The following is a 23,641-nucleotide window of genomic DNA, read 5'->3' as shown; positions in this document are numbered from 1 at the left end:
TAAATGGGTCTGTGCTTGGAAAGAGATATATAGACAAATGAACAACATGTTAATATAAGTAAAGGGTATACAGGAGTTCTCTATACTGCTTTACAACTTCTTTGTAATTATGAAAGTATACTAACAAAAATTAAACTTGTTATATTGGTATTCATTTACCTAACAATTTCTTTCACTGAGTGGAAGGTTTTTCAGAGACAATTTACACAAACTAAAGCTGGTAAGCAAGGAATAAGGATAAGTTTGGTATATACATTTCGTGTAATCCTCTTGGCAGGAAGAATCATTTCCAGATCATTTCAGCTGAGCTGAAAATAGACTTCTGCTGAGCATTTCCTAGGTTACACTGCCAAAACATTCTCCTTAGCTCTGGTGGCTTGATGTTTTACTCGTGCTATCTTCTACTTTGTTGGGATTGAAAAGAAATGATATTTCATATCACTGATACCCCACTGCGTTCAGCTATGAGAGCAGAATGGTGAGCTTAAGAGTTACTAAAATAAATGTTAATTGATTGTTACAGAATTGTTTGCCTATCTAACTTTAAAATGTGTGTATGTGTATGTGTATGTACATACTTGAAAATGTCCAAGATTATGGAACAGAGCTTTTTGCTATCATAGAAAGTAAAATTCATGTGAAACCTGAACTAGAGCTCTCAGTATTATGAATGATAGACTCTATCTATCCAAGATGACATGTAGATAAACATTCATTTTCACATATCCTTTTTCCTCAATATCAGGTTTTTTATTGCTTGTTGAACTTTTCACCTCCACTATTTGCTTAAGGGCTTCATTAATATTTGTTTATCTCACTTTATTTCTATTCCCATATTAAACACAGAGATGGAAAAATAAAGCTTTATATTAAGCAGTGACCAAGAAAGAAGGTCTTAATTATATCTAGTTCCTTTTCGGCCTCAACAAGGCCATTTTTAAATGCAGCAATATTGTTTATCATGTTTAATACTGTCTTGAGGTTTGTAAATATGATAGAATCTATGCTGCTTCTATCCATTCAAAGGAAAAAATAAGAACCATGCACATTTATGCAGCTAGGCAAGGGGAAAATAATATCATATTAAATTTTTGTGCATATTTTTAGAATCAAAAGTTAAACATTAATTCGTAAAAAGTCAATGCCCCAAAATTGATAAGCAACTGATTTTACAGAATGCTTTCAATTGAGCTATGAAACATATTTTGTTATACTCTGGTGTGTTTGTGTGCTTGAAAGGAGAGTTTCAATGAAAAATGACCAATGTTACTTTTAGTCAACATGATAGGAGTAGTCTTTAATAATGAGACTGGGAAGTAAAACACTTCCAGATGCCTTAAATTGAGCCACCATAGACTTTGCGTATTATAAATATAGTCTGTACTTCAGTTTTTAGACAGTTTTTAAAATGAAGAATTATACAATAAAAATACCAAATCTTGGACTAAAGCTGAGCATTTTGGAATGATAAATTTCACTTGGAGATTACATACCAGAGCAAAAATAATTTTAAATATAGCATCTGTCCTTTTTATAACCGTATTTTATATTTTGTTACTTTATTGAGTAGTAAGAAATTTATATGATCCCCAAAATAAAATTATGTATAAGAAAAGTGTTTTCATTTATGTATTTCTCCCTCAATCCTTTCAACTCTGCTCCTACCTATCCATGTTGGTAACCAATTTAATTAGTTTCTGGTTTATCCTTCCTGCATTTCTTTTTATTAAAATATGCAGATAAATGAATGTTTTCTTATTTCTCCTTTCTTTAACATAAAATGTCAAACATTTTATATGCTCTTTTTTTGTACTATTTTACAAATAAAATTTCAATGAGTATCATCATGCAGATGTGTTTCCTATTGAAGATGATTGGATTTAATGATAAAATATTTACAGATTTATTAGATGCTATCAAATTTAAATGCATAAGGTTAAAACATTTTGCATTTCTAAAGCAATATACGAGTGCTTAGTTCCCAAATAAACATACTGTTGCACTTTTATTTTTGATCAACTATGAAAAAGAGTTGCTCAGGATATGTTTAACTTTTATTCCTCTTATTATTTATAAAGTTGGAAATTTTTCCTATATTAACAAGCAATTTTCATACTTTGTGAATTATTATTATGTGTTCCAATTTTTCTGCAACGTTTCTATTTCTTCCCCTCAACATTTGTAGGATGCTGAGGATTGTTGATATGGTATATTATTTGTGATTAATGTTGCAGGTGTTTGTTTGGCATTTGTCCTTTGACTTTTTAATTGCATTTTACCCATGTTAAAAATTGTAAAAACTAATTTCAAGTTATAAGTCATTTATTTTATGTCCTTTTATATTGGTATCCTTATTAAAAACAGTTCTGTATATTCAGATTAGCATGATGAATTCACTTATATTTTCTTCTTGTACACACACATGTCTGCGGGTGTTCAATTTTTAATATTTAGATTCATGGCACATTTGGGAAATGGTGTTTTATTACTAAAATATAAGATGTAATTGTGAAAAATAAATATTCATCAACCCCTTTTTCCTTAATGGATTTTAATCAGAAATTGATATTGGGTGTTTAATGTGTTATCATCATTATACAGATAACCATAAAATTTTCACCTTTGGTTTATTGATATGATAAATTAATGATTTTCCTAACATTGAAATAAACTTGGTCCCTAGTAATAAACCTTTTTCCCATATTGTCATATTGTATCATTTAATTCATACATTTCACTCTATTACTTTATATTTTATTTAAGAACTTTAAATTGATCTGCATTTGTGATATTGGTTTGTAATTTTCATATTCATGTGCTATCATTAGTGGTTTAGATATCAATGTCTGTTTTCATGCTGCTATGAAGAAATACCAAAAACTGGGTAATTTATAAAGGAAAGACGTTTAATTGACTCAGTTACCTATAGCTTGGGAGGCCTCAGGAAACTCACAATCATGATGGAAGGCAAAGGAGAAGCCGACGCCTTTCACACAGGGCAGCCCTAAGGGGTGAGTGCAAGCAGGGGAAATGTCAGATGCTTATGAAACCATCAGATCTCATGATACTTACTCATTATCATGAGAAAAGCATGGGGAAAATAGCCCCCATAATCCAATTACTTCCACTTGATCCCACCATTGACACATGGGGATTATTACAATTCAAGGTGAGATTTGGGTGGGAACACCGTTGATAGAACCAAACCATATCAATGTCATACTGGTTATACAGGAAAAAAAAAACCCTTATTTCTGATGTTGTGGAAAAATTAATGTATTTGGGGGATTACATATTTATTAAATGTTTGCTTCATAAGATTGTAAAACTTTGGGGTTTAAGTGTGTTTTTTGTTTGGTTTTTATTTTTCAAATTACTTTTATTGTTTTATTTTAATTTTTTCATACAATTTTATTTATATTTAAGACCATGAATTATCCTACAATTATCACTATATACTAAAATATAAAATTTAAAGTATTTATTATTTTTTCATAAGTTTTGTAACTTTTTTACACCATAAATATACGTAATGCTTATTTGTCAATTAAAAAATGAAAGTTAAATACTGTATAGCACTCACTTATTTGAATATAAAGTTTTTTCTATTTGTTGCCCTGCAATATGGAATTTAGGTCATTTAATTTTTTTATAATTTTTTATTTCAATAGTTTTCATGAAACAGGTGGTTTTTGGTTATATGGATAAGTTCTTCAGTGACCATTTCTGAGATTTTCATACACCTGTCACCAAGCAGTATACACTGTACCCAATGTGTGCTCTTTCATTTCTAGCTTCCCTCCTACCCTTCCTTCGGTGTCCCCAAAGTCCATTATATCATTGTTATGCCTTTGCATTCTCATAGCTTGGCTCCCACTTATGAGTGAAAACATATGATGTTGGTTTTCCATTTCTGAGTTACTTCACTTAGAATAATGGTCTCCAATTCCATCCAGGTTGCTGCAAATGGCATTATTTTGTTTCATTTGATGGCTGAGTAGTATCCCATGTTGTATGTATACTACATTTTCTTTATCAATTGATTGCTCAATGGACATTTAGTCTGGTTCCGCATCTTTGTGATTGTAAATTGTGCTGCTATAAACGTGCATGTGCAAGTGTCTTTTTCATAGAATGACTTCTTTTTCTCTGGGTAGATATCCAGTAGTGAGACAGCTGTTTTGAACAGTAGTTCTACTTTTAGTTCCTTAAGGAATCTCCATACCATTTTTCATAGTGGTTGTACCAGTTTACATTCCCACCAGAAGTGTAAAAGTGTTCCCTTTTCACCATGTCCATACCAACATCTTTTTTTTTTTTTTTTTTTTAATTATGGCCATTCTTGCAGGAGTAAGGTGATATCTCACAGTGGGTTTGATTTGCATTTCCCTGATAATTAGTGATGTTGAGAATGTTTTCATATGTTTGTTAGCCATTTGTATATCTTCTTTTGAGAATTGTATATTCATGTCCTTGGCCTACTTTTTTATGGGATTATTTTTTTTTTTCTTCCTGATTTGTTTGAGTCTCTTGTAGATTCTGGATATTAGTCATTTGTCAGATGTATACGTTTCAATATTTTCTCCCATTATGTGGGTTGTCTGCTTACTATGCTGATTATTTATTTTGCTGTGCAGAAGACTTTTAGTTTAATTAAGTCTTACCCATTTATTTTTGTTTTTGTTGCATTTGCTTTTGGGTTCTTGGTCATGAACTCTTTGCTTAAGCTAATGAGTTTCTCCAATGGTATCTTCTAGAATTGTTATGGTTTCAAGTCTTTGATACAAGTTTATTGTCCATCTGGAGTTGATTTTTGAATAAGATGGACATGAAGATCCAGTTTTATTCTTCTACATGTGGCTTGCCAATTATCTCAGCATCATGTAATGAATAGGGTGTCCTTTCTACATTTTATGTTTCTGTTTGCTTTGTCGATGATCAATTAGCTGTAACTATTTGACTTTATTTCTGAATTCTCTATTCTGTTCCATTGGTCTACATGCCTATTTTTTATACAAGTGCCATGCTGTTTTTGTAACTGCAGCTTTGTGGTAAAGTTTGAGGTCTGGTAATGTGATGACTCCAGATATGATTTCTAGTTCTGTGGGTTTTTTCTAGTTCTGTGGGGTTTTTTCTAGTTCTGTAAGGAATGGTGATAGTACTTAGATGGAATTACATTGAATTTGTAGAGATTGCTTGTGCTTTTTCAGACTTTTTGATATAGGTATTTAATGCTATAAACTTTCCTCTTAGCACTACTTTTGCTGTATCTCAAAGGTTTTGATACGTTTTGTCACTATCATTCAGCTTAAAGAAGTTTTTAAATTTCCATCTTGATTTTATTGCTGACCCAAAGATCATTCAAGAGCAGATTATTTAATTTCTATGTATTTGTATAGTTTTGAGGGTTCTGTTTGGAGTTAATTTCCAGCTTTATTGCACTGTGGTCTGGAAAAATACTTGATAAAATTTTAATTTTCTAAATTTGTTGAGATTGTTTTGTTAAATATCATATGGTCTATCTTGGAGAATGTTCTATGTGCTGAAGAAAAGAATGTATATTCTGCAGTTTTTGGGTAGAATTTTCCATAAATATTTGTTAAATCTATGTGTTCTAGGGTATAGTTTAAGTCCATTGCTTCTTTCTTTACTTTCTGTCTTCATGACCTCTCTGGTGCTGTTGGTAGTGTATTAAAATACGCCCCCCCCCCCCCAGTATTGTGTTGCCATCTATCTCATTTCTTAGATCTAGTTACTAATTGTTTTATAAATTTAGGAGCTCCAGTTTTAGGTGCATATATATGTAGGACTGTGATCTTCTCCTATTGGACTAATCCATTTGTCATCATGTAATGTCCCTCTTTTTTTTTCTGTTGGTGCTCTGAAGTCTGCTTTGCCTGATATAGGAAATGATATCCGTTCACTTTTGGTTTCAATTTGTGTGGAATATCTTTATATTTACCACAGGTTTAGTGAGTTCTTATGTGTTGGGTGAGTCTCTTGAGGACAGTAGATACTTGGTTGATGGATTTTCATCTATTATATATTTTTCAAGTGGCAAATTTAGGCCGTTTATGTCCAATGCTAGTATTGAGAAGTGATGTAATGTTCCATTCATCATGTTAGTTGTTACCTTAATACCTTGTTTTGTCATTTTGCTTTTGTTTTATAGGCCCTGTGAGATTTATGCTTTAAGGAGGTTCTATTTTCGTATATTTTGAGGTTTTGTTTCAAGATTTAAAACTTCTTTTAGAATTTCTTGCAGTGCTGGTTTAGTAGCAACAAATTCTCTCAGCATTTGTTTCTCTGAAACACACTTTATCTCTCCTTCATTTATGAAGCTTAGTTTTGCTGGGTACAAAATTCTTCGCTGACAATTATTTTGTTTTAGTAGGCTAATGACGGTACCCTGATACCTCTGGCTTATAAGATCCCTGATGAGAAGTCTACTGTTAATCTGATATGTTTTACTCTATATGTTTTCTGATGTTTTTGTCTCACAGCTTTTAATGTTCTTTCCATTGTCATGCCTCTAGATAACCTGATGCCTTTATGCCTAAGTGATTATCTTTTTATAATAAATTTCCCAGTGGTTCTTTGAACTTCCTGCATTTGGAAGTCTGGATCTCTAGCAAGACCAGGCAAGTTTTCCTCAATTAATTCCTCAAATACATTTTTCAAACTTTTAGATATCTAACCTTTCTCAGGAACACCATTTTCCTCATCTTTCTCAGGAACAACAATTATTTTTAGCTTTGGCCATTTCACATAATCCCAAGTTTCTTGGAGGCTTTGTTCATTTTTAAATTTTTTTATTTGTCTCTGTCTGATTGGGTTAATTTAAAAGCCTTCTCTTTGAGCTCTGAAGTTCTTTTTTTCACATCTAGCCTACTGTTAAAACTTTCCACTGCATTTTGTTTTTCTCTAAGTGTGTCTTTTATTTTCAGAAGTTGTGATTTTTTTATTCTTTATGATATCTGTCTCTCTGGAGAATTTTTCAACCATATCCTGTATTTTTTTTTTTTTTTTATAAATTTAAGTTGTTTTTCACATTTCTCTGGTAGCTCCTTGAGTAGTTTAATTAGCAACCATTTGAATTCTTTATATGACAATTCAGAGATTTCTTCTTGCTCTGGATCCGTTGGTGGGAGCTGATGTAATCTTTTCAGGGTATTAAAGAACCCTGTTTTGTCATATTACCAGAATCACTTTTCTGATTCCTTCACTTTGGATAGACTATTTCAGTGGAGAGTTCAGAAACTCAAGCCCTGATGTTCAGATTCTCGTCCCATGGGTTGATCCCTTGATGTGATGCTCTCCTCCTTCCCCTAGTGATGGGGCTTCCTGAGAGCTGTACTGCAGTAATTGTTATTACTCTTTGGGGTCTAGCCACCCAGTGAGGCTACCAGGCTTTGGATGGTGCTGGGGGATATCTGCAAAGAGTCTTGTGATGTGATCTGTCTTTAGGCCTCCCATCCATGGATGCCAGCACTTATTCTGGTAGAGGTGGCAGGGAAGTGAAGTAGACTCTGTGAGAGTATTTTGCGTGCTGTCTTTCTTGAATGCTGGTTATACTAGCAGTGAAGTTGTCATGTGGACACACTCAGGAACTCTGGTTAGCCAGGATGTTGCAGGCAATGGAATTAGGTGTTGTCTTTTCTTTTCTATGATCTTGGTTATTCTATCATGAGTGCAGTAATGTCTTCAGTTGACTGGCCTCCAGCCAAGAAGAGGTACTTTCAACAGAGCACCAACTATGATAGTAGTAGGGGACCCTAAGCTTGACTTAAGATGGCCAGGGTAAATATTTTGAATTTTCTGTCAATGGGCAGTGCCATTAAGCTCCCAAGAGTATCTATGTTTTGTGCACAGCTACAAAGTCTGGAATGGAAATTCCGTCAGATAGGGGCAGGGTTAGGCAGATCTAGGCTCAAACTCTTCTTGGTTAGGGCTTACCTTGGCCACTATGGGGAGTGGGGGTTTGTTCTCAGGCCAATGGAGTTTATGTTTCTTAGGCGACCTTGGCCACCTCTTCTGTATTATATAGTTCACCAGGGAAGTGAGAAATAGCCAGTAGTGAGACGTCTCACCCAGCTCCCATGCAGCTGGCAAGGTCCGTCTCATTCCAGCGGCACTTTGCTCAAACCTTGCCTCAGGCTGTGAGAAGCCTCATTGAGAAAGCAAACATGGCTCTTGCACCCAGCCCCTTCACACCTGCCCACTCCATCGGTGGCAGCCCCTGTGTTCCTGTACTCGCTCATATCCGTAGCATCTTCTGCTTGTCCCCTGGACTTTGCTCAAGAAAATTTGTGCCCAGTTGAAACTTTTGCCTGATTCTCTTTTGCCTGGTACTTAAATGCTGATTTTCTTCTTGGTTTTATTTGTCTTGTCATTATTTCCATTTAAACACGCTGTTTTAGTTGACTCTCATAGAAATAACATTTATTTGGGTTCCTCCCTTTAAGACATTTTAAATGTTTTAAATTGGTGATTTGACTTTTACATTTACTCATTAGAGAATATAATTATTCCAATGTTTAAATTTTATCTAAAAGTATAAATGTTTGTATTTTAAGTATACTTGTTAGCTTTACTCTTAAACCATTTTAATATGTGTAGTCAACTGTTTCTATTAATCTTTTTTTAGCTTATACATTTTTATTGATATACTTTGCCTCATATTATTGTTTATATCATAATCAATAAATGTATTTTTTTCCTGTTTTGTCTCTTATTTTCCAATATTTTGGTTTCATTATTTCTATATTGGCAGTAAATAAAATATGTAAATGGTTATTATTCTATCTTCATTCTGACTTATGGTCATATTTTAGATTTAAAATTAAACATTTATTCCTGGAAACATGCAAACTCCCAAGATTGAATCTGGATGAATTTGAAATATTTAACATACCAACATTGAGTTCCAAAATTGAATCACTAATTCAAAAAAAAAAAAAATCTAACAACAACAACAAATCCCTGCATCAGATAGATTCACAGCTGAATTATTCCAGATGTACGAAGAAGACCTGGTACCAATTCTACTGAAACTATTCCAAAAAAGTGAGGAGGAGAAACTTCTCTTTAACTTATGCTAAAAAGCCAACATCACCCTGATGCCAAAACAGGGAAAGACACAGTGAAAAAGGAAAACCATAGGCCAATATCTCTGATGAAAATGGATGCAAAAGTCCTCAACAAAATACTAGCAAAGTGAACTCAATAGCACATCAAAAAGTTAATTCACTGTGATCAAGTAGGTTTTTTTCCTGAGATCCTAGGTTGGTTCTACATATGAAAATCAATAAATGAAATTCACCACATAAATAGAATTACAAACAAAAACCATATTATCATCTCAATAGATGCAGAAAGAGCTATTGATAAAATTCAAAATAACTTCATGATAAAAACCATCAATACCCTAGATATCCAAGGAAATACCTCAAACTAATAAAAACAATCTTTAACACACTCATAGATAATATCACACTGGGCAAAAGATGGAAGCATGCCACTTAAGACCCAGAACAAGACAACGATGCCCATTCTCACTACTGCTATTCAACATAGTACTAGAAATTCTAACCAGAGCAATTAGGCAAAGGTAAGAAATAAAAGGCATCCAAGCAGAAAAAGAAGCCAAATTATCTCTCTTTGCTGATGACATGATCTATAGCTAAAAAACCCGAAGGACTTCTCCAAAAGGTTCCTGGAACTGATAAACAAAATCAATGCACAAAAATGATTAGCATTTTTATACACCAACAATTTTCAAGCCAAGAACCAAATCAACAATGCAATCCCATTTACAATAGCCACAAAAATTAAAATACTCAGAAATCCGTCTAACTGTAAAAAGGAGATAAAACATCTCTACAGAGCACTGCTGAAAGAAATAGACAACATAAATGGAAAAACATTCTATACTCATGGCTCTTCTAATTTCATGTCCGTTTATTTTACCAATTTGAAATGGATTCATATTTAAAGAGTATCTTCTCTTTCAGTGCAAAAAATAATCTTTTAGTGGATGATTTTAGTTTTCTGAGGATGTTGGAGAAGAAACTCTACAGATTCTTTTTCTTGTTCTCCTGGATTTTCACAACATACATTTACTTCTATTGCTTTTATTTTGTCATAACATCAGTGTAAATAGATGGCTAATGGTGGGAAGCAAGTTTCTCATTGTTTGAGTTAAAAGTTACATAGAGGCTATATGGTAATATCCATGAGGTGATACATTAAAGTTGGATATCTCTGTTTAAACTCAGGTAGCTTAATGTGGAGACAGATGGTTATATGCAGAAATATTTGCAAAATGCACATACACATAGCATATACACAAATATATTTTTTGAATGGTTTTCTGAAAGAACTAGCAACACCCTAGTAGCAATAAACTCAAATATTGGTCTCTAATATAATTCTTTAATTCAAGAATCCAGGAGAGATAGCCTCATTCAAAAAGGCTGCCAAAAGACTCCTTGGAGAAATGTCTGATTCTCGGGCTGGAGCAGAAAATGTAGAAGTTGAGCTTAGGGTAAAAATGGAAGTGCTGAAAACCAAACAAACCAAACCAAACAACCACACAATGAAAAGTATCAAGGAGACCAGAGTCTGCCAAATGAGCTCCCAAAGAACAGAACTAGGAAAAAAACTAAGCAAGAAAATTAAGCAATGTTGAATTTTAACCCAAATTGTAACATAAATACCCATGAAGCCATGTTTACATAAATACATAATCAAAACCAAGCATTCAATAAATAAATACATGGAAAAAAGAGACAAACTTCTAATAATTTATGTAGAGAGTTTGCCCTCAAGGAGAAGCACAAGTTTCCACTCCTTAAATGTAGATTGCACATGATGACTTCCTTCCAAAGAGTACAGTAAGGGGAAGAGGGACATTACACTAAAAAATAAGAGAAACACTTTATCAGCTAAGTGGTCAAAGTCAACCATCACATCACACTGATGTCATGCAGCTTTGACAGAATTAGATAAAAATAACACTTAACCTCTGTGATTCCTACAACTTAGAACTCTAGTTTAATCGTATTAGAAACATTAAAGAAACATTAATTGAGGGACATTTTACAAATACCTGGTTAGTACACCTAAAAGCTGTCAAAATTATCAAAAATGAGAAAAATCAAAGAAGCTATAATAGCCAAGAGGAGTCTAAGAGACCATATGTCTAAAGGTAATGTGGAAATCTAAACGCAACCCTGGTTCCAGAAAAGAGACACAATGAAAAGCTGAGTAACTGAATAACTTGTGAACTTAGTTAATAATAACACATCAATATTGATTTATTAATTGTAATGAATGTTTGATACTACTGTAGGACATTGATAGAGAAAATGACATGTGGTATGGGAAACTTTATAGTATCTTTTTTTCCTATATATGAAAACTTTTCTGAAGAGTAATGTTTATTAAATTGAAATGTAAACATATTACTATTTTCTATTCCACTAGTATATGACTATAATCCATTCCCTAGTGAATTTTGAGATATTTATGTAGTCCTGACACAGATACTAACATAGTTTGGCTCTGTGCCTCCACCCAAATCTCACCTCGAATTGTAATAATCCCCACATGTCATGTAAGGGACAAGATGGAAGGTAATTAAATCATGGGGGTGGGTTTTTCCTGTAATGTCCTCATGATAGTGAATAAGTCTCACCAGATCTGATGGCTTCATAAAGGCGAGTTCCCCTGTGCATTCTCTCTCTTCCCTGTTACCATGTAAAATGTGACTTTGTTCCTCCTTTGCCTTCTATTACAATTGTGAGACCTCCTCAGTCATGTGGAACTGTGAGTCAATTAATCCTCATTTATTTATAAATTCCCCAGTCTTCAGTGTGTCTTTATTGGCAGCGTCAGAACAGACTAACAGCAAATTGGTTCCAGTAGAGAGGGGTGCTGTTGTAAAGATACCCAAAAATTTGGAAATGACTTTGGAACTGGGTAACAGGCAGAGATTGGAACAGTTTGGAGGGCTCAGAAGAAGACGGGATTATGTGAGAAAGACTGGAACTTCCTAGATACTTGCTAAATGGCTTTTTGACCAAATGCTGCTCATCTCAGATGGAGATGAGAAACATGCTGGAAACTGGAATAAAGGTGACCCTTGCTATGTTTTAGCAAAGAGACTGGCTGCATTTTGCCCCTGCCATAGAGGTCTGTGAAACTTTGACATTGAAAGAGATGATTTAGGGTATCCTACAGAGGTGATTTGGGTGCTGTTAAAAGCATTTAGCTTTATGTATTCACAAAGATGTGGTTTGGAATTGGAACTTATGTTAAAAAGAGAAGCAGAGCATAAAAGTTTCAAAAAATTGCAGCCTGATGATGGAGTAGAAAAGACAAACCCATTTTCTGAGAAGAAATTCTAGCCAGCTGCAGAAATTTGCACAAGTAATGAGAAGTCAAATGTTGATCACCAGGACTATGGAGAAAATGTCTCCAGGGCATAGCAGAGACCTCTGCAGCAGCCTCCCCCATCACAGGCCTAGAGGCCTAGGAGGAAAATTGGTTTCCTGGGCTAGGTCAGGGGACCCCCTGCTGTGTGCAGCCTAGGGTCTTAGTGCTCTGCCTCCCAGCTGCTCCAGCCATGGCTAAAAGGTGCCAAGGTATAGCTCAGGCCATGACTTCAGAGGATGCAAATTCCAAGTCTTGGTAACTTCCATGAGGTGTTGAGCCTATGGGTGCACAGAAGTCAAGAATTGAGGTTTGGGAAACCTTTGTCTAGATTTCAGAGGATGTATAGAAATGACATCATTGAGAAGCTCTGCTAGGACAGTGTGGAAAAGAAATGTGGGGTGGGAGCCACCACACAGAGTCCTCACTGTGGCACTGCCTAGTGGAGCTCTGAGAAGAGGGCCACTGTCCTCCAGACCCCAGAATGGTAGATCCACCAACAGCTTGTACTGTGCACCTGGAAAAGTAATAGACACTCAACACCAATCCGTGAAAGCAGCCAGAAGGGGAGCTGTACCCTGCAAAGCTATAGGAGTGGAGTTGCCTGAGGCCATGGGAGCCCACCTTTTGCATCAGCATGATCTGGTAGTGAGACATGGAGTCAAAGGAGATCATTTCTGAGCTTTAAGATTTGGCTTCCCTGCTGGATGTTGAACTTGCATGGGGTCTGTAGCCTCTTCATTTTGACCAATATCTCCCATATGAAGAGGATGTATTTACTCAATATCTGTACCCTCATTGTGTCTAGGAAGTGACCAACTTGCTTTTGACTTTACAGTCTCATAGGCAGAAGGGACTTGCCTTGTCTCAGATGAGAGTTTAGACTTGGACTTCTGAGTTAATGCTGAAATGAGTTAAGACTTTGGGGGATTATTGGGAAGGCATGACTGGTTTTGAAATGTGACGACATGAGATTAGGGAGGGGCTAGGGGTAGAATGGTATGGTTTGGCTGTGCGTCCCTACCCAAATCTCCCCTTGAATTATAATAATCCCCACATGTGGTGGAAGAGACCCACTGGGAAATACCTGAATCATGGGGGCAGGTATTTCCAGTGCTGTTCTTGTGATAGTGAATAAGTCTCACAAGATTTGATGGTTTTATAAAGCGGAGTTCCACTACACAAGCTCCCTTGCCTGCTTCCATGTGAGACATGGCTTTGCTCCTTATTCACCTTCTGCCACGATTGTGAGGTCACCCCAGCTCTGTGAAACTGTGAGTCAATTAAACCTCTTTTCTTTATAAATTACCCAATCTCAGGTATGTCTTTATGAGCACTATGTGGACAGACTAATACAGATGCCCACTGTTTTAATTTTCAATTTTTTCAAATATTTCTTTACTTGATGTGAGGATTACAATTTTTGGGAAACAAATTTCAAATCGAAATGGCTTATCACCTTTTACTACTTTCAAAAATAAAAGCTTCTGACATCAAGAATTTCTTGGGTTTTTATGGGAAAACAAATAGTACATAAAATTATCATTTTAGTTGCAATGTTATGTATGACAACTTATAAAATGGACATATTCCCTATAGAGTATGTTTGCTACAATATTAAGCTTTGCTAAATACTGCATGCTATTTGTCATGTTTTGATTAGTGAAATATACAAAACATTGATGATACTAAATACTGTAAGAATTAGCTAGGAAAGATATTACACAAATAAATCATATCTAAATGTTTTGTTAGTGTAAGACAAATAGCTTTATAAAAACTATTTCAATAATGTACCATATGTTGATTTGATTACCAAGAATAATAATGATTTGTAAAAAGGAAATTATACATGAGTCACTACCATCCCTTGAGAAATTAAATATCAAAATATTTTTGAGTCTCATGTATAACTTCAACTCCCTGTACTTTTTAAAGAAGAACCTTATGATTTTGTTTTTATTCAAATTTAATCTCTAAAGTCTTTCAGATGAGTAACAAATCAGTTTTGTGTTTCTAAACAAAATTAGTAGTTAGTTACCCTTTAATTTTTTAATAAAAATGCATTTCATACTCAGAAGAAAAAGTTCATTGATCAAATTATTAGACACGTAAGAAAGCAGCATATTAATCAGTGGTTACTTTTCAAGCATTACCTGTTGGAATGACTAATGCTAATTTAAATAGCTATTGTCTCACTTTTTAGACATCAGAAGTGTTTTTAGTAATATCCTTGACATAGAGATAAAATTCCTGCTAGTTATTTGAATCATCAATCAGTATCTTTGTATACACACACACACACATGCATGCACACAACTATTTTTCTTCAAAATGCAACACAATTTTTATAAAGACATTTGCTTGATACAGGTTGATGGGTACCATGATTTTTTAAGTAAACACAATTCTTTATGGTTTTTTTTCTAAAAAATGAGTCAATAAATTACGATATGTTTTATATATAGTTTATTTTAAAATAGAATCCAATTACGAGAAGGGAAGAGTTTTATGTAATTTTCAAGAATCAAGTGCTGTTGCTTGTTTGGCTGCCTTTTAAAATATTCTCACAAACTTTCTTAATATCATTGAAAAATATAAACAAAGCCTTACTTCATGAAGAAAAGTCATTATTCCTTCAGACTTATGTGTCATAAAATTCCTTTCTCATGCATGCTAAGCTTCAGACGTTCCTGCATTAGGGTTAAACATAGGTCTTAGTTTGACATTTTGTGAATAACAAAGATCACACCTTTCATGTGACAAGGCTTATTTGAAGAAAATAAGTACATATCTTTCTTGACTTTCAGTTAATTATCTTTAGGTAAATTTTTCTACATTTGCCTTCCCAAAATGAACATATTTTTCTCACAATTTGATTTCTTTTATATCTGTTTAAAGATTGTGGTGCCCTTAAACATTTATGTTTGATCATGAGAACTATAAACATTATAAGTGTTAATGCTTTAACTACTTTCTAAAAAAAAACCAAATAAACAAAAAGCACCTTCTTTTCTAAAATATCACAGACAAAGTATAACAAGTACTTATGGAAATAACAGGGTCAAGATCATATGACTCAAAATATATGCAACCATTAAGTTTGGCCTAAAGCTGCCTCCTTGTTAGTACAGCCTAAAAGTTTCTCTGTAAATAGGGAACTGTAACCTAACTGAATGTGTAAACAGACAATAGCTTACCCTTTCACTGATCACTGAATTTCAGTCAGTCACAGGTGATCAACTGTTCAAACAATGTTCAAATAAGAAAAAGTCAAACTATACACAATCCAATTATTTTGGTACCTCACTTTCATTTTTTGTACCTCAGTTTCATTTTCTGCACATCACTTTCCTTTTTTTTTCTGTAACTCTTCAACTGACTGGCAGAGCTAAAGTCTCTCTGAATCTATTCTGTTTCAGAAGGCTGCCTGATTCACAAATCATTCTTTGTTCAGTTAACCCATTTATGCATGAGGTTGCAATTTTTTGAAGTTTTGCAATCAGACCTTGATGATGACTTTGAGCAGTAAGATATAAATAATTCCCATACGCTTAGCATTCCAGTAATAGAACACTAGGCATAAAAGAGTTTTAAACTCTGTTGAATTTAATTTGTCTAAAGTTTCTCTTTTAACAGATGGTGTCAGAAGTTGGATCTGGACTAGAGTTTCTAGAGACTCACAGGAGCCTTAAGACCAAGCAAGGTGTTCGCTGGACCCATTATGTCCATTACTCTCTCCCAGCAACTAAGGATTATGGGTAAGTAGTTGTCTCCAAGCTCAACAATTTATGTTTTGAGTATCTTAGGCTTGTTTGAATAATTTTTTAAAAATCTGAAATGGGTTTGGAAGTTTCAACAAAAATTAGGCTAGATCCAGGATTAGATGGATTTGATGAATAGCTGGATTGGATCCCATTACAGGCCTCAGTTGTCTGACTGGGTCAGACAGAAAGTGGCAGTAAATGGTAATATTGCAGAGGTGTGGATTCTATCTCTCAGAAATTCACAGGAATTTTTTTTTTTTTAATAATCTATCTGCTGTGTTTATTTTTCTTGAATTCTTCGGTAGAAAAAAACATCATAGTCTTAGTTGATCAAGGATATCTGACAGCCAAAATTAAAATTAAATATAAAAATGGAATTCTTAATTTCTAAAGAACTAGTTACTTCACCTTCTGGTTATGCCCACATTTACATGTGCAAGTATTAAGGCCCAGAAGCAGCAAACACTTTTAGAAATGGTGAAATCTTACTAAAGGTAATTTAGAAATCACAGTGGAGTATTCCAAATGAAACACACCGCCCTTTAAGAAATGCACTTAAAAATGAAAACTTCCAAATTAGTCTTCTCCAGGCATGCCTACTGATATGCATAAACTTTTAAAAAGAATATGAAATTTTTATTTCCTTTTTAAAAGATTCTTTATAAAATGAAAATAAAAAGCTTAAGTGACTAATAATAAAAATCTGATCTGCTTAACTTTTGAATTAGTTACTATCCTGCATGAAGTTGCAGAGAAAGCTATGGTGGATAAACTGTTTAAAAAATATATGTCTTCAGGTAAAGCAGAGTTGCTTCTTTTTCAGAACCGTCCATGCTGAGTCCAGGCATAAAGAATGCTTTATTTGCCCTATGTTTTAGTAGACTCTATCCGGAGCCTTTTTTTTTTTTTTTTTGTTAAGGAAACAGTAGCTAAGTTAAAGAAAACCACCTATTGAAATAAACAGTTCTCCAAAATACCTTTCTGACATTTACCTGTCTTGAAATCCTTCTTTAAAAGAAATTTGCAACTGTAAAGAAAATTTTACTTTGTAAGGGTGCCAAAGAGGGAAGCCTGGGTTGAAATTCTTACCATTGTTTGAAATTGACATAAAAGTCCTACCTTTGTTTAAGATGCTTCTCTCAGCCATCTCATTTTAACTGGGCCTTTATGCACTACCTTTTTCCATGATTTGAATAAATGATTTTTCAAATATTTGAGCAATATTTAAAGCTAAAGTATCAGCTATGTGCTTTTGAGATACAAATTTTCTACCTTGTAACACCTGAATCATCCCTTTAGAAATGTAAATTTAGTATTGTTTAGCTAACAATTGCTGAGGCCAAGGAAACAGGTCATTTGAGAGTTGATAGGCTGAATGGGGAAAAGAAATACTATTTGAAAACTGGCAAATGAGAATTCTTTGTAACAGCTAAGATCTGCCTCTGTTTGTCTATATTTCTATAGGTGTTACCTGTGTATAATAATACTTGATAGAAATAGTTTTGAAATTCTTGGTAAACTAAAATAGAAATGGCTTCGGAGTTATCAGTTTAATATAATTCAGACATTTTTGCATGTGTCTACTGGTTAGACAGGTTATGTTGTCTCTGCTATGTGTTTTACAGTTAGGCAGGTTTATGTTGCCTCTACGTTGTGTTTTAAGGTCGTAAAACTGCTGCTTCTATAAACTTTTTGATACTTGCTTGATATAATTGTTAGTCTATGTTTTCAGTATTGAGCTTCTTGATTCTGGGGTCAGGACAGGTGGCCAATGTGAGGCCTGGGAACATGTCCTCAGTGAATTCACTACCAGCTGCAAGGGAAAGTCAAACCCACTGTCACTCCTTCCTCTATGGTCCAACTTTGCCTCCTGGGCAAGCTGGGAGGGCTTGAACCCTCCACACATAGTCTTTACAGCTTTATCTTCTGTCTTAAGTGCTATAACTGGTGAGTAAATTCAGCACCCAGATGTGCCTTGCCCTCCATAAATATCCTAGGTGTTATATGGCTACTTGAGACCTATAATGACTGGGGAAGACATAAGGGAGAGTACCTGTGTCATAGTTTCCAAATATTTTTCACTTTTCAGTAATTTAAAATCTTAAAGTCATGTTCTATTAAATTAAATAATAGATAATTATAAAATTTCTAAGTCATTTGTAATTAGTGAAACATTAATTATTAAATATGTTTCAACTGACATACTTTGTCACCTAATTCTTCTATGATCTAGAAAAACTAAATATATCTAGATCTGTTAATAAGCAAAACATTAAGGAAACATGTCTTTCTAAAATATTATGAAATGGCTTTCATCTATAAATACTGATATAAAACAGTACATAATTACTTCCTATGTTTTCACTAAAAATTAGGCTTCCTAAGAGTTAAAATTGTAGTTAATATGTATAATTAAAACCACCAGATATAAAATATTCTATATACAAAACGTGCATTACAAAGCAAGTTACCCTTTTGGTGACAAAAGTTGTAAAAGCATGACAATGTGTGATTTTGAAAAAAATAATTTTCTCTAGTTTCAAATTTACTTAAATATTGCTTCAAATTAAAGAAATGAAAAGATATAGATAAAAAATAAAGAGTTGGAAAGAGAAAGAAAGTAGAATAAAATTTTGTAAGAGATAACAAAAGGTTTTTAGAAATCTTGTGTGGTCAAAATAATGACTGAGATTGGCTTATTAGAGTTTATTAAATTAGTTTTGGAATTGATAATACATTAATACAAAGGTGAAAGTTTGGTTTTCTCTTTTAAACAAGAATTTTCATGTGGCACAGTTGTGACAGTAGAAGATTTTTATTCACATTTTGAGTAAACTGCAAAAAAAAAAAAAAAAGAGAAAGAGAGCAAAAGAGAGACAAGGGATAGAAAAACAGAGTCTGTCTCGCTATTTTCCTCAGCTCTTTCAATTGGAAAATTGAGTCTCCTATCAAAGAATAAAAGTTTTTGCTTTTTAAAACATTTTTTTACCACTTTGGCTAAATGAAAGGCTATTATTTAGTCACGTGATTCTATTTTGTCATGTGACCTGTGATTCTATTTTGATTATTTTAAGCCTTTGTAAGAAAAAATGTTTAACCTTTTTGAGTTATGTTTCAATGAATATGTTATTAATGTATGTCCTAATGCTGTATGAGATTCATAAAATTTTGACATATCTTGGTATATTTTGTTAGTCATAATTATTGTAATTATGTTAAATTATTGTAGGCCACGGAAATAACCACATTTTCTTGTCAACTGTGTTTTTAACTATGACCATTTTAAGTTGTTTCTACATTTAGTTGCTTAACTCTGATGTAGTTTCTGGAAGTTCTTCACAAGCAGGTAGAATTTTATGGTATTATTTCTTCAAAAAGATTCATGGAAAATATGGAAAAGGCACTGACAAGCACTCTTGAGTACAGATTTTCCGTAACTATGAGATCATATCATTTGGTTTGAGTAAGAATTTCAAAAACTCCAGGAGACTGATTGGTTCATAAATCTGCTAACCCGAGTGGTACAAAATTCAGTTACATACAAGGAAATATCCTGCAAGATTTCATGTGAAATCAGCCAGCATTAAAATTGTTAAAATATGCAGTTTGGATGAACTCCATGGCACAAGTCAAATTACCAATGATAACCCATTTATTAAGCAGTGTTAGGAACCTGAATTAAGGTAACGAAATTAGTATTTAGGAGCATACAAAACCAATGTTAAGAATGGACTCATGGAGAGTCAATTGTTTTTTGCTCAATTAAACTCTGTAAAATTTAATTTGTTTAAAGTTTTTCTTTTAACACGACTAAAAATCGATCATTCGCAAACCACATAAACTTATGTGAATTTTAATGAGAGCACAACCAAAACCATAAATAATCTTATTTTAAACAGCGCCGTTGGATCTCCATTGGCAATAATGTCTGGGACCACTATCATTAAATATTCTGCATCTTTAACTTGAAAACTTAAGCTTCTTCCTTAGAGTTATAGGTTGTTTGGTGGCATATTCTTCCAATAGAGACCAGTTCCATCAAAATTTAGAATTGATATGTGGCATAGCATTCATTACCAATCGATATTGTAACTAGAAATGGCTTTACATCTTCACTTTCTGCACTGTCAGCACCAAAATTTACTTAAAGTTTTGGCAAAAATAGAGTAGTTCTTGAAGCCATTACTTATATAAAGACTATATAAAGAATTCAGCTTCTGCAGAAATTTCAACATTTCTTTCTAAAGATTTTTATATATTGCTTAGGCTTTCTTAGGAAAATGTCCCTTAATGATTCATAACTTTCATGTATTATGAAAATTACCTATAAAGTAATGCTACATCTACATAATACTAGCAACACTGTGGAATTGGATATTGTACAACATAAACTACAGAAACAATATAAATTATAGTATAACAGATTATATTTAATATTTTTGTCTGTTTTATACATTTAGAATATAATACAGCTGACTTATTACAAAATGTTAGTAATTTTACATCTACCGACAAATTTTTTCTAAGGTTTTTTAAGTACTCACACCATTGATTTAGTTCAGGACTTCATAATCTCCTCCACTACATTTTTATTATATTTTGGCTAATTCTTTCAAATATTTTTATATTTGTTGAAAATAAATTATAATATTTTTATAATTTGGTCTTATATCACTTATTCAAATTCTCCTCACATGTTACACATTTTACCTTGAGCACTAGTTTAATTTCTTAACTGTTCCCTGCACATTATCATTACAGTATCTTCAAGACATGCTCCAAGGATAACCTAAATTTAAGATGTCAGGATAATTTACCTGTAGAATTGCGTTTAGGATAGAGCAATAATGGCACAAAGAAACATAAATTAATTTTCTCAAATAAATAGGTACTGAGATATAAAGAGCAGCCTAATTTATCAGCACTGTGAAGAGAACATTGAACCAGGTTTGTTCTATCAGCCTCAAACCATGTAATTTTATAATCAAAATTACCTTTTAGTACAAAATGGTTACAGGAGCATTAGCCATCTCATGTGCTTACCAGACAGCAGGAAAGAAGAAAGAGAAAAGGGTAAAGCTTACTTGTTATTTAAAAAAATAAAAATAAAAAAAGAATCCTATAATTTTCATACAACATAACAACACTTCTTTAATGAATACATAGTTATTTGGCTACAGACATAAAAGAAGTTGGAATATAATGTGGTAAATTATGTTTCAAATACCACATTGAATTATATTTAGTAATAATGTAATTTTGGATTCTATAGGCATAAATGTGAATTCCATAAATCTTTAATTTTATTTCTTTAAGTTTTTGCATCAATTGTGCATTTACTTTTAAAATAATTGAAGACAAATACTGTTTCCTTTATGTTATGAAAACTTGCACAATAATCATATATCCTTAAGATGTAAAAATATTTTTTCATGAAGTGAGCTATTTTCCAAAGGTTTGTTTTTTGAAAAGTTACCAAATTTCTTTTCTCAGTTTATTTATATTTTCAACCTCTGTTTAACTCACTTTGAATTTTTTTCATTTTCCTAGAAAATTCAACATGGCAATCAAATGCTCACATTTATTACCATGGAGCAAGCAATATCCTACAATTAACATATAGCAAGTAATCTCTTATAATTTTAATTGTATATTTATGTATATTTAATTGTATATTTACTTATTTTGTTGTCTAGATTTGATTGTAGTAGTTTTGTATTCATTTTCACAATTTGAGTAAGAAGGGCTATAACAAGCTTCTGAGTCTTTCAAGAACCAAATCTGGATTTGCATTAAATTAACCGCTTTTCCTTTTTATTTAAAAAAACACTACTTTTATGTTTATCTTTAGTGATTATTAGTCTGTTATTTTCCAAAAATTTTAGTTGAATGCTTTATTTTCCATTTTAAATATCACCAATATATTTATCCAAGTGTTTAAAACCATGCTCTTCCATTCTTCACAAATCCAGCGCATCGCTAATCTTCCAAAAGTATCACTGTTTAACATTTTTGAAGCTTGAATATTGTACAGTCGACTTTCCAAATTGACAGGTTCTGCGTTTGCAGATTTAACCAACTTTTGATCAAAAATAAAAGAAAAAGTATAAAAATAACAACATAACAGTAAAAACCAATACTAATAAAAAATCAGTATAGTATAACAACTATTTACATAGCATTTATGTTGCATTAGGTATTATAAGTAATCTAGAAATGATTTAAATTTGTAACAGAGTTTGTGTATATTATATGCAAATATAATACCATTTTATGTAAGGGACTGAAGGATTTGCAGATTTTGATATGTGTAGAGGTCCTGCAACCAATTTCCTGCAAATACCAAGAGACAAATGTGTGGTAAATTATCTTGTCTTCAAAGAAACTATGCATAGTTAACATAAGTGCAGGTTTACTTTCTTCGTACTACTTACACGAAGCTGTTCTGTAGCTACCGTAAAGTATATACACTTCAATTTACACCTTTATTGCTTTTTTAATGCATGAAAACATTTCCCACAAAATTTTTATGTAAAAAAATATTCACTTGAAAGGTAAATATAGCAAATAAAATTCTATTCAATTAAGTTGGTGCCTATATGTGTTAAGAAACTAAATTTTCATTCCAGTAATTATTATTATTATTATTATTATTACTTTTGAGACGAAGTCTCAAACTGTCGCCCAAGCTGGAGTGCAGTGGTGCCATCTCGGCTCACTAAAACCTCCACTTCCCAGGAGATTTAAGCAATTCTCCTGCCTCAGCCTCCCAAATAGCTGGGACTACAGGCACGCACCAGTATGCCCAGCTAATTTTTGTATTTTTAGTAGAAGTGGGGTTTCACTACGTTGGCCATGCTGGTCTTGAACTCCTAACTTTGTGATCCATCCACCTCGGCCTCCCAAAGTCCTGGGATTACAGGCATGAGTCATGGCATCCAGCACCGGTAATTACTTTTAAACTAAGAAATCTAACTATTTTCTCCTCTTTGCAACATAACTATACATATTATCACTCTTTTTAGATATAGCTACCTACATTCAGTATAATTCTTGACATTAATCTATTTTCTAACCAAACAGTGCTTGCTTAGTCATTTGGTCATTTGATTAAATTTTAAAGCATAGGTAACTTTCCAATATATTTTATCAAAGTCTCTTTGATCTTTCCTAACTGAAAAGGTTATACAGAGCCCATTTACAACAATGGAAGGATTCATAAAAACAAGAGGTAACATATCACACACCTGAGCATGAGTGGTCAAAGAGAATTTATTGAGAAAATATACTTATGCCCTTCAGATTTCACCCTTATTAATTCTTCAGCATTTATAAGCTTTATTTAGCAGATTCATTAATATTTTGTTTTAGTTGAACAAGTGGGAATCTGAAATGAGCCATTTTGGAAGTAGCTGGACAAAAGCCTACTCTCTTCAGTT

At 33.1% G+C, this 23,641-nt stretch overlaps 1 long non-coding RNA gene across 1 annotated transcript; it reads left to right on the top strand.

The window, feature by feature from the left end:
• Positions 1 to 343: 343 nt before the first annotated feature.
• LOC141408943 (uncharacterized) lies at positions 344 to 21,828 on the top strand. Its single transcript, XR_012426691.1, has 3 exons — positions 344 to 478; positions 16,075 to 16,196; positions 21,753 to 21,828. It is a non-coding gene; the product is annotated as an uncharacterized lncRNA (long non-coding RNA).
• The last annotated feature ends 1,813 nt before the right edge of the window (positions 21,829 to 23,641 follow it).

This window comes from Macaca fascicularis, chromosome 17 (assembly GCF_037993035.2).
Source record: "Macaca fascicularis isolate 582-1 chromosome 17, T2T-MFA8v1.1".
In the NCBI taxonomy this organism is placed as follows: domain Eukaryota; kingdom Metazoa; phylum Chordata; class Mammalia; order Primates; family Cercopithecidae; genus Macaca; species Macaca fascicularis.
Note: the sequence above shows the minus strand (reverse complement) of the source record. Positions and strands in the feature narration are given on the sequence as shown.